Raw genomic sequence first — 12,244 nt, 5'->3', positions numbered from 1 at the left:
TAACATTGTTTAGCAATCTAAGGCAGTTGTAAAGCATCTGAAGGTGACCACTCTAGATTGCATAGCAAAATGTTTTGGGCTCCTGTTTCGAGTTCTCCTTTTCAGTAAGGATGTTTCTGAGAGAGCTAATCAATACTAGACCCTCTCACCTCCCACCCTCTAATAATCCAATTATACACAGAACTGTAGCATGAACCACCAGACTGAATTTTTTCCTTTTGCATTTACTCATTAGAGCTCTTCTCCCTAAGTAGAGTTATCTTGCTCCCTACATTTTAATTTATTAAGTGTTTCACCTGAAAGCAATCACCCTTGCAGTCAATTCCCAAAATAAAACAGCTGCCTTTTCAATCCAGACAGCCTATAAATGAAGAAATACACTAGGGAAACAGAATTATATACTCTTTTAGAAGGCAGAGATGTTTTACTGAGGCATTCTGACATCAGTCAACCTGCTCTGCATTATGAATAAGCTTGTTTTTGAGCTGGGATAGGGACAAGACAATTCGCATACATTTCCCCAGCTCAATTGCTAAGTTTCTTATGCTTCATATCTTCTTTATTAATCCTTCTTCCTATACTAATTGACCTTTACATGGGCTACTCGTGAGACCTATAAGCCCTTCAACCGATAGCATTTCTGGCCTTCAAATTTTCCTGAAGCATATATTTACACGACAGTTGTGGTTTTAGTGCAGGGTAAAAGAGCACATCTTACAAGGATGAACTCTTAATAAATTATTCCTTCTGAGGCCTTAAGGTTCTGCCTTGCATTTCAGTGGCCTCTAAAATGAGAACGTTTAAGGTAGTAGGGGTAAACAAGACAAATCCCATCACAGCAAAATAATCCAAGGAATAAGACCTGAAGTTAATGTTCACAATATATGATGTTTGCACAATTTAATTCTCCCTCAGGTATGCACATTGATGGTCTTTGAAAAGTGGTGGAGTATATGTTAGGCATAGGCTACATTCATCCCTAGTTTAGTGGACTTAGTCCAGGGATGAATTTTGGCCCATAGTTTTTGTTTCCTTTCAGCAAGATCTGACTGAGGGCGAACTTAACAAGTAGTATGAACACAGAAGTATATGTCTGAAGAATCACTGGGTGGTAGAGTGAGAACGCAAAGAGTTCAATTCCTAGGCGCTTACAGTGACTTGTGGGCCCCGATCAGACACTATTTCAGTTGGCAATGTGTGGAGCTGAAAAACATGGTTTAGGAAAAGGCAGGCTGTTTCCTGAATGGTGTGGAGAGAACAAACAAATAAAATGTGCCATCTTAGTGAAAAGGTCAGTGGCTATCAAGATGATAGAGCTACCTCACTTTCAACATTGCACTATAATGAAGTTCAATGAGACCATGGGCCAGGGTTGGGGTGGGGCAGGTAGAGGCTGTGGTGTGGGCACTTGCTGAGACAGCACAGCTCACAGGAGTTGATGTAGTTTTGCACATCAGTCTTCACCTCTGGCTACCAAAAACTTTGTACCAGCAAGTCCCGAGTCTTATGGTGACCCAAACGGCCAGCAACTGGCATGTCATGGCACACATTCTTAACACTTCAAGTCTGGGCTGAACTTCTGGAATGTAGAGTCATTATCCATGATATAGTAGTAGACCATCATGCAAATGGAAACATGACCTGAACAGGGCATTGGAAGTATCAAGGGTGTCATAACTATAAAGGGAAGGGTAACAGCTCTCCTGTGTACAGTACTAAAATCCCTCCTGGCCAGAGACTCCAAAATCCTTTTACCTGTAAAGGGTTAAGAAGCTCGGGTAACCTGGCTGACACCTGACCCAAAAGACCAATAAGGGGACAAGATACTTTCAAATCTTGCGGGGGGGGGAAAGGCTTTTGTGTGTGCTCTTTGTTTTAAGGTGTTGTTCGCTCTTGGGACTGAGAGGGACCAGACATCAATCCAGGTTCTCCCCATCTTTCTAAACAAGTCTCTCATATTTCAAACTTGTAAGTAAAAAAGCCAGGCAAGGCGTCTTAGTTTTACTTTGTTTTCTCAACTTGTAAATGTACCTTTTACTAGAGTGTTTATCTTTGTTTGCTGTACTTTGAACCTAAGACAGAGGGGGGTCCTCTGAGCTCTTTAAGTTTGATTACCCTGTAAAGTTATTTTCCATACTGATTTTACAGAGATGATTTTTACCTTTTTCTTTAATTAAAAGCCTTCTTTTTAAGAACCCGATTGATTTCTCCTTGCTTTAAGATCCAAGGGGGTTTGGATCTGTATTCACCAGGAGTTGGTGAAAGGAAGGAGGGGGGAAGGGTCAATTTCTCCTTGTTTTAAGATCCAAGGGGGTTTGGATCTGTATTCACCAGGAGTTGGTGAAAGGAAGGAGGGGGGAAGGGTCAATTTCTCCTTGTTTTAAGATCCAAGGAGTTTGGATCTGTATTCACCAGGGAATTGGTGAAAGGTTTCTCAAGGCTTCCCAGGGAGGGAATCCATTGGGAATGGTGGCAGCGGGACCAGAGCTAAGCTGGTAGTTAAGCTTAGAAGTTTTCATGCAGACCCCTACATTTGTACCCTAAAGTTCAAAGTGGGGATACAGCCTTGACAAAGGGTCATACATATTTTGGCTGCTTGTGGGTCTTTTGGGAATAGAATCTGAATAAGGGACATCAAATCCTAGGCTGTGGTTTCATAAATAAAATTAGATGATCAAAGCACAGTATTTTGGAGAGCCCAGTGCAATGAATTCGTCCTTGTGGGAAAGGATGCCTGCTTTCCTGTTTCATCACCCAGGGTGGTAGGTAATGATGAAATCAAACCTGGCAAAGAAAAGTGACCAACAGATCTAATGCTCATAAGAATTGAAAATATCTTCAAACAGGCTATAATTTTAATGATTGGTGAGGTCATGGACTGGGAACTGAATCCACTCCAAAAGATGCCTTCATTCTTCAAATGCTCTTTTAATTGTGAGTACCTCCTTGTTCCAGATATCGTAGTTCTCTATGGGGTTAATAATACGCACAAGGATGGAATTGATTACAGAGGCCTGCATTTTGAGAAAGTATGCCATGTTTTGGCGGTGTCTGCATGCACGGGAACGGGAGGTGTAGTGAAGGCTTCCTTTAGCTGATTGAAGGCATACTGTACCTCTACCGAGCAGGCAAAGTGAGCCTGTTTTTGAAGGAGCATGGTTATTAGTGCTACCAGTAGGGAGAATCCTTTAATGAAGCACCAATAAAAATTGGCAAATCCAAGAAACTACTGAATCCTCTTTACCTCCTTTGAGGTGCTCCACCCAGTGATGGCAGACAGTTTCTGTGGGTCCATTATTAGGCCTATAGGGGACATGATCTAACCGAGGACCCCGATCATGTCCTTATAGGATTTGTATTTCTCTGGTCTTGCATAAAGGTGATTCTGGCAGAGTCCGTTAAGGACAAGGTGACTGTTACTCATGTTGCTTCTGGTTTTTGGAGAAGACAAGAATATCATCTAAATAAATAACAAATGTGGAAAATGTCATTCACAAAATGCTAAAATGTAGTCGCAGCACTAAATAACTGGCTTAACTAAATACTCAAAATGCCCATATCGAGTGTGGAATGCCATCTTCCATTCATCTCTTTCTCAGATATGAGCCAGACTGTAGGCTCCATGAAGGTCCAGTTTAGAAAATCCCTGGCTTAGTGAAATCTTTCAAAAAGTTCATTAATAAGTAGCAAAGGTTAGCGATTTTGAACTGTTACTCTATTTAGAACTTGGCAATCAGATGGGTGCAGTCTTTTTTTGTCACCAAAAAGATCGGAGCTCCTACCAGAGGGGTAGAAGATGACTAAACCCCTTCTCTAAATTCTCATAGAGGTATTCCTAGAATGCTGGAGTTCTGGTTCTGAGAGCGAGTAAATGCAACTGAAGGGAGTGTCAGCTCCTGCCTTTGATCAGGCAATTGTAAGTGTGATGAGGTTACAAGACATCTGCCCTCTTTTTGTCAAAGACATCAGTATAGTCTTGATATTTCTCCAGAATACCTGAAGTGGATGAAAGGTAATGGAGAGGGCAGCAGACCCCTTCAAAATCCCTCCTTCAGCTGCAGCATTTTGAGGGGATGCCGGCCTGACAACTGACCTTGGGAGACATGACTGGTGGCAGAATCTTGATGTAAAGAGCACCGTGCCTCATCCCCACTAGAGGGCATGAGTGTTACTTGGGCATCCTTGGAAGTAGCGCCCAGGCTCCCCACAATATAAGCCTAAGGCTCATCACTGGCTCCTTTCTGCATTAGCAAGGGAGGGTAGAACCTGGTTGGCCTATGGACTCCCTTTCTAGTTGGCATTTGGCCAGATGACCATCGATGCTGATGCACAGCTTGGCCAGAGCATCTAGGTTGGATAGCAGATCTACCCATGCCAGCTCATTCTTGATTTCTTCATTCAAGCCGTGTCTGAAATGGAAGCACTATGCTGCTTCATTTCGTCTAGTGCTGGCTGCTGAGTGCTGGGTAAACCTGGCAACTGGTGTATTCCCCTGGCATAGGTTCTGAAGTATGCTCTCAGCAGAGCTGGTACCATTCAGGTCATTGGAAGCAATTGCCATGGCATAGATGAACTCCTTAAGCCACCTCAGCAAGGGACTGGAAGTCTCCAGGAGAGGGAAAGCCCAGGCCAGGGCCTTTTCAGTAAACAGGCTGAACAATGAACCCCACTTGGGCCTGGACACCAGGAAACAACAGAGGTCGACAGCTTCTCCCTCTGGCAAATGGTTCACCTGTTGGAAGCCTCAGTCTGATGGATCTGAGAAGTGTGTCGGACTTGGACTCACCTTCTAAAGCTTAAAAGCAGAAGAGGGCTTCTAGATGTTAGGGCAGAGAGAGTTTGGGTATAGCTAATACTAATATACAGAGGTTGGCTGCTACGGAGCAGAACTAGAAATCAAGGCAAAGCAATGAAGCTCCCTGCTAAGTCACTGGTCCCTGCTACCCAGTCCCTAACCCTGTTGCAAATCCTCTCTGCTCAGCCAACTAGCCAGACTCCATATCTCCTTTTTCATACCTGGCTGCCTCACAGCTCCTACTGACCTGAGGAGAGAAGTGCTGCCAGAGCTGTGCTCAAATGAACCACCAGTAGTCCATTAAAGTGGAGCTTTTGCCAGTAAGCCATAGGAAGTTTTTGCTGCTCTTCTATAGCTCTATTTCTTCCTTACTCTTGTTCCTTCTGTATAACTCCTATATCCCACTGTCACGTTCTGGGATGCAATCCAGACCAGTGAGGGGTTGTGTCATCCACTGCCCTTTTCATGTTGGTTTCCAGCTGCATTCTCTCCTGCTCTCCAGCTGCATCCATTTTATGTTCACTTGTAAGCTGGAGGGTCTGTTTCCTCCCGATTCGATATCCATCTGAGGTCCCAGAGTCTCTCAGGAAGCCACCTTCCCTCCATGGGTTGTCACAGTCCATTAGGAGGTTTATTAACCTCTGGCTTTTTTCCAGCATAGACTATGTAGCAATTTGAGCTCAAGTCTCCTGGTTTTTGGTGCATTTGGTGTACATTTGTTTGCTCATCTTGCCATCTTCGGTTCTGTCTCTCTCACCCGAAATCAGCGAACAGAAAACATTTTTTCTTTGACTGTTCTCACTCTTTTCACTTAAAACTATTTCACCAGTGCTTAAAGTGTAAATGTTAGTTAAAACAGCACCTTGTGTGTAAATCCTGTCATGACTACGCCAATAGCGTATTCTGGAGTGCAATCCAGACCACTGAAGGGTTGTGTCACGACCTGCCCTGTAACCCTGGGTGCCTTAAATGCTCTGCTGCTGTGGTTCACAGCCTGGACACTTACAGCCAACGTACAAACACACACCGAGTATCTCTGTGTTCAGAAGATCTGGCTCAACACTTGGATTTCAGCAGCTTGCTTGCTACATCCCAGCCACACTCTGGTATCTACCAGCCTGGTACCTACTAGCCAAATGACTCCAACACTCCCAGTCCTGGATTTTTCCCACACCATGTGCTCTGCAATGCCCAACCCTTTTCTGGACTGTTCAGAGGAATAATAAGGCTCATTTGCACCTTTAAGAGACTCTTTGTCCAGCACGGCAGACTGTCTCTCAGTCAGATCTTTCATCTAGGAAGACAAGGGGAACCAACTCCCTGTATTTTTGTGGACGGTCCTGATTGAGAGACAGTCAGACCATGCTGGACAAAGAGTGATTGGTGAGAAACCACCTTAAATACACGCTAGCAAGATTAAGTTTTGGATGTTTAGATGAAAGTTTTTCACTTTTAGTTGCGGTAACCATCTCTACCTTTATTTCTTTTACTTGGCATCATTTAACCTATGTGCTGTTAATAAACTTGTTTCATTTTGATCTAAACCAACCCACTGCAGTATTTGAATTGAAGTGATTATTAATTCCAGTTCATGTGACAAGCTGTTAGGCATTGTCTCTTTTAAGGAGCAAACAAAGCTTATTATTCCTCTGAATAGGCCAGGAAAGGACTGGACAACGCAGAGCTCACAACTCATTGCACCCCAGAATGTACATCCACCCAGCAGGGTTCTCTGCCTACCAGCGTCCCATACCAGCAATGTTTCTCACGATGCCATTCCCCACTGTCCTTCCCTTTCCACATCTGCCCACTACATCATCCCTCCTCTGTTCTCACCAGTGGCAAGTAAATGGAGGTTCTGAATGCTAATGTTGGGTTAACTGAGTATATCCATGATTTTCAATGACTGTGACAAACTGCTTTTATAAAAGTAAAATAATTGAGCAATCTTAATGTGAAGTTTAGGAATACATCAAAGGATCGAAACTGAGAAGCAGGCTTCTATAATCCTTTTTAAGCCACTAGACAGGCACACAGGTAGCATGAAAGATGCATCCTCATGCTACCTTACCAGTGACCTCTGATTTATAGGCATTGTCTCCTGTATGGGCAAATAGTTAGTTTCTTGAACTCATTCATTTGCTTCCCCTGAGCAAAAAGATCTTTAAAAACAAAACAAAAACAATCTGCCTGCTAATTTCTCTCACAATAGCGAATTTGATTTTCACCAGTGTCATAGACAGGAAAGGTCAACAAGATAATCTTTAACTACCTGCCATTTCCCCTAGCCATCAACATTAAGATAATTGCTTATTGGTTTTTATGGTTTTGTTTAGAGGAAATGTAGAAATCTAAATAATTTTGACCAGTGCCCCCAATCAAAGCCATTCAGGTTATGAGATAACAGGGGAATGAGGCAGAAAGAGAATTGTTAACCTTAAGTAAAGGTGCTTCTCAACCACCTTTGTCTGTCACCTACAATGAAATATGGAAGCTCAGAAGGGAAAGAAAGGGAAGGTTACTTATCTAAAGTAACTGGAGTTCCTTGAGATGAATGGTCTCTGTGAGTATTGTACTCTGGGTATAAGATGTTCTCCATGTGCCTGAGATCAGCAAATTTTCACTAGCAATGTGATATGGGGGTCCTCACCCCTGCAGTGCCCCCTGGTGGCACAGCACATTATTACCATTAAATTTCTGCTTCAGCCAATGTATGGGGTGGAGAAAGAGGAGTTAGACAATCCAGGCTCAGACTGGATTGCCCTCTCCAGAAGGGGTCTTCAAAGCTGGAATTCATGGGATTACTGGACTTGGGGTGGAAAAGAATGACAAATATTACACTTGGAGGGAATATGAGATCCTTCAAGGCAATATAAGCATGAGTAAAGTGAGGGTCGCTCACTGGGAAGACTTGGGGGCAGGGCAGGCAGGATTTGAAGCTGAAGATCTTAGGCATAATAAGAACCCCAAATGGTGTGTGTAGGGGAAATGGAGAAGGAATCCCCAAAACTATTAAGTAGTAACTGCCAAAACCTAACTACCTAAAAGATAAACTAATTATAGAAAAGGGTCAATTCAAAGGGGAACACTAGCAAAGCTGTGGACACTGGTGATTCCATCTCAGACCCCGAGCAGTAGAAGAGAACTGGAGAAGTGGTTGTTCTGCGTCTCCCCTTATGCCCTCAGTTCAGAACATGAGGATGCACAGCATGCATTCATGGACCAACACACACTGCTAACATTTTCCAGTCTCAGGCACACAAAGCTCATGTATACCCATAGTGGATTACCCCTAAGGACTACCACTTGAAGAAACACTTTGTGGTTGAGGAAACTGATGTTGTGGTATATGCCCATCTGGTTCTAATGGATGGTTCTAAAGGTCGTTACAAGGAGGGAGGGAGAAAAATTGTTGTTCTTAACCTCTGAGGATAGGACAAGAAGCAATGGGCTTAAATTGCAGCAGGGGAGGTTTAGGGTAGATATTAGGAAAAACTTCCTGTCAGGGTGGTTAAGCACTGGAATAAATTGCCTAGGGAGGTTGTGGAATCTCCATCATTGGAGATTTTTAAGAGCAGGTTAGACAAATACCTGTAAGGGATGGCCTAGATAATACTTAGTCCTGTCATGAGTGCAGGGGCTTGGACTAGATGACCTCTCAAGGTCCCTTCCAGTCCTATGATTCTATGATCACAGCTCACTGATCCAGAGGAAGGCAAGCAAATTAAATTCAGTGGTCATGATTCTCATGTCACTTATGCTGATATACATCAAGAATAACTGAAGTCAATGGAATTACACCAGTGTAAAAGGAGTTACAGTGAGAAGGGAATCAAGGCTAAGTTTCCTTTCTTTCCCTGTTTAATGTATGTTTGTTTATATTCTGTTTAGAAAGAAAATCACACTAAATAGCTCATTGATCGTTGTGGCTAGATAGTAAAAGCATTCTACTATTCTTGCATGCTTTTGAAAAATCACGAGGCTCAGAAGTATTCAAAATTCACCTGATGCATTCTGCCCACCAACAAACAAACAATTAAGTTTGCCTGTTACAAATCTCCAAGTTGTACTAGCTTAAACTGGAGCTTTTGAAGCTTCTTTGACCAATACTTATGAGCATGACTATGCATGCTCCTGTACAGGAGTGCAAGGATGAGGTGATGATGGTGCAAGGAGTTTTGAGGCATTGATAGACAAATGTGCCTTGTGCACCGATCAACTGCCACTGCCTTAGTGACCCTGGAATGCTCTGCTTCATTTCCTCAATTTATGAGTAGGCACATGCATAAGGAGTAGAAAGGCTATTTTACCTCTCTATTGGGCACTGATGAGACGGTTGCTGGAATACTGTGTCCAGTTCCAACACTTCAAAAAGCATGTTGATAAATTGGAGACGGTTCAGGCAAGAGCCATAAGAATGATTAAAGCATTAGAAAATGTGCCTTATAGTGATAAAATAATAGATTGTTAGACTCAAGGAGCTCAGAGAAGGTTGAGGTGACTTGATTACAGTCATTGAGTACCTAAATGGGGAGCAAATATTTAATAATGGACTCGTCAACCTAGCAGACAAAGTTATACCATGATCCAGTGGTAGAACTTGAAGCTTAAACAAATTCAGATGGGAAATGAGTAAATTTTTGCCAGGGAGAGTAATTAACCATTGGAACAATTTCCCAAGGGTCATGGTGAATTTTTCATCATTGGCAATTTTTAAATCAAGATTGATTTCCTAAAAGAGATGCTCTAGGAATTTTTCCGGGGACATTCTATGGCCTGTGCTATATAAATCAGATTAGATTATTACAATAGCCCCTTCTGACCTTGGAATCTATTAACAAAAAGGATTCCATGGGCTGATGCTTCTACTTAAAGGGATGATGTAGTATATAGCAATTGGGTAATATCCCTTTAAACAATTGTAAGGCTTCTCGTGTGTTCAATGTTTTAGAAACCAGCTAGAACTGTAGTGTGTAGCAGATACGTAGCTAGACCTTGCCTGTCTATCTACACTTAGTAAGCATGGTTATATGGAATCCAGCTGTGCCTGTGAGATTCTTTCATATTGCTGTTGTGTAAAGAGCAAAAGATACAAGAGGTGACACCCCGATAGTCATTGTATAATTCTTTGACCCTGAAGCATCAAGAGACAAGCCCTGCTCTAAACCAGTCAAAACATTCTCCCCGTTTTTTGTTTTCCTTTTTTATTCTATTTTCATGGTGGGCCTTTTCCTTAGCATAAAGATACGGTATCATTACAAATGTAAAACACTGACAGATGACATTATCTTAGCTTTATCATTAGAGCACAGCTTATACTCTAAAATAACATTATAGGCTTAAACTAATTTCCCTTATTTTTTTCCATATCTGATGTTCACTGAAACATTCCATATGCACACTCTGAAGAACAGATGGAGAACATTGTGAGTACAGTTCGTTGTATGGGTAAGAAATATGGCACCAAATAAAATTTTCCTTATGTCAACTCCGTTTGTTTTATGATGATGTATTTGTATTGCAGTAGCACCCAGGATTCCTAATCATAGACCAAGACCCTATTATGCTAGACACTGTTCAAACAATTAAACGATGGCCCCCGTCCTGAAAAGGACTCAGCCCCAGAGTCCTTTGTTTTGTTTTATGCATTTTTTTTTGAGTTTCTAAGAACCACTGGTCCTGCAATTTTTTGAAGTGAACATTATGATGTCCTTAAATATGAACTTCCATATCAGCTCAGACCAGCAGTCCATCTAGTCCTGTATCCTGTCTCATACAGTAGCTGGTATCAGCTGGCTCAGAGTTTGGTTCAAGATGACCTCCAATAGGCAGTTATTGAATAAATTACCCACAGGGAATAATTTACCCACTAGACCTCATTAATTAAAGGTTGGTTTATATCCCAAGCAGGAAGATTTATCTCCCTTCCAAATCCTTCAGCTCACAAGCTCTCTGCTTGTCCAAAACACCAAGGCTGACCTCAAATACCTTGTTTTCAACCCTTTTATTATCATAGTCCAAATCTATTTTCAAAGTCCCCTATTCTTATTGTCACATACCTGTGGTGTCTAATTTTCAAATTCTAATTTTTTCCCCTCCAGAATATTTTACAGTTTCTTCTGTTTCTCTCTGCATACTTTGGAGATAATTGTTTGCATTTGCAATACGTGCAAGCACAACATCTGCCTCTGAGTGAGTTGCTGTGTTCACTACTCAATGAAGCAATGAAGCATTTGAAACGCAAGAACATCCCTCAGACGCTGTTGCAAGTTGATGATTCTTCATGCTCTGAATGTTGCATCTCTTGCATCCTGTGTCTATTAATCTTAAAATGACATGTTGCATGACTGTTTTTATCACTACTTAAAAAAAGATAAAGCAAAAACAAAGTCACCTGATTATTTTTTTGTTTGATCAGATGCTTTTTTGCCAAACAAAATAAGGTTGTCTATATTATGCTGTTTAGATTAGCGTCTCACCATAAACAAAGGACATTTAACTGAAAGCTAGTTATGGTAAATCAACTTTCATATATATAACTTGAATTTACACAAATGCCCTGTGTCTCCTCTCTCCCCCTCTCTATCTGCTTTTGTGTCCGTTTGGGAAGCATTGGGTTTAGCAGACTGAACAATTGAGCAGATGTGAATGAAGTCCATAATAAATTCAGTGTGCAGGAGGCATGGAGCAAATCTACAATGGCACACTAGTCAATTCAAGACCCAATTAACAGAGAATATGCAATCTGGTCAGAACAAGGGTGCAAATAAAATAGGGAGCCACTTGTTTACAAAACACTATAAATTCCTAAAGGGTTCCAAAACATTCTGAAGAAAAGACATTTTAACCCTAAATTTAAACAGTGGAGATTAAAAGACACACAGAGGACACTCCAGCTAAATTATCAAGATTTTGTATATGTTGTTAATTGACATATGCCATCTAAATGTACTGTATTACCATTAAATTATTTAGTTAGATCTTACTGTTTAAGGAGCTCACTAAAGTAAACTTTACTGTTTACTATTTGTGCAAATCACAAAATCCAGGTAGGCTTAATAAAGAAAAGTAGGTAGTAAGATATTTTGTAAAGCTATGCAGTTCTGCACTAACCTGGATAAAATAATCAGTTCTACTATGGAGTTTCCTTATGGGATTGACCATATTTTCTTTTTCAGACCTTAAATACAAACTAAATAGAGCTCTTTGCATCAAATATCAGCTTTGCAAAGGTTGCCATCAGCCAAAAAGAAAGAAAGAAAGAGAGAAAGAGAGAACCAGAGTACAAGGGAATCATCATGTAACTATCTGTGCTAGAGCCGGTATAAAATGAAATCAGGTTCCCATCAGAAACTTTTAACATGCTGCAATTCACTAACACGACCAGTATTTCCTCTGTTCAGAAAGATTAAGACTAAGTACAAAAGTATCTATACAAGGTTTCATTTG

Source organism: Terrapene carolina, unplaced genomic scaffold, assembly GCF_002925995.2.
Source record: "Terrapene carolina triunguis isolate 2854851 unplaced genomic scaffold, T_m_triunguis-2.0 Scaffold58, whole genome shotgun sequence".
NCBI classification, from domain to species: Eukaryota; Metazoa; Chordata; order Testudines; family Emydidae; genus Terrapene; species Terrapene triunguis.
This window is presented reverse-complemented; position numbering follows the sequence as displayed.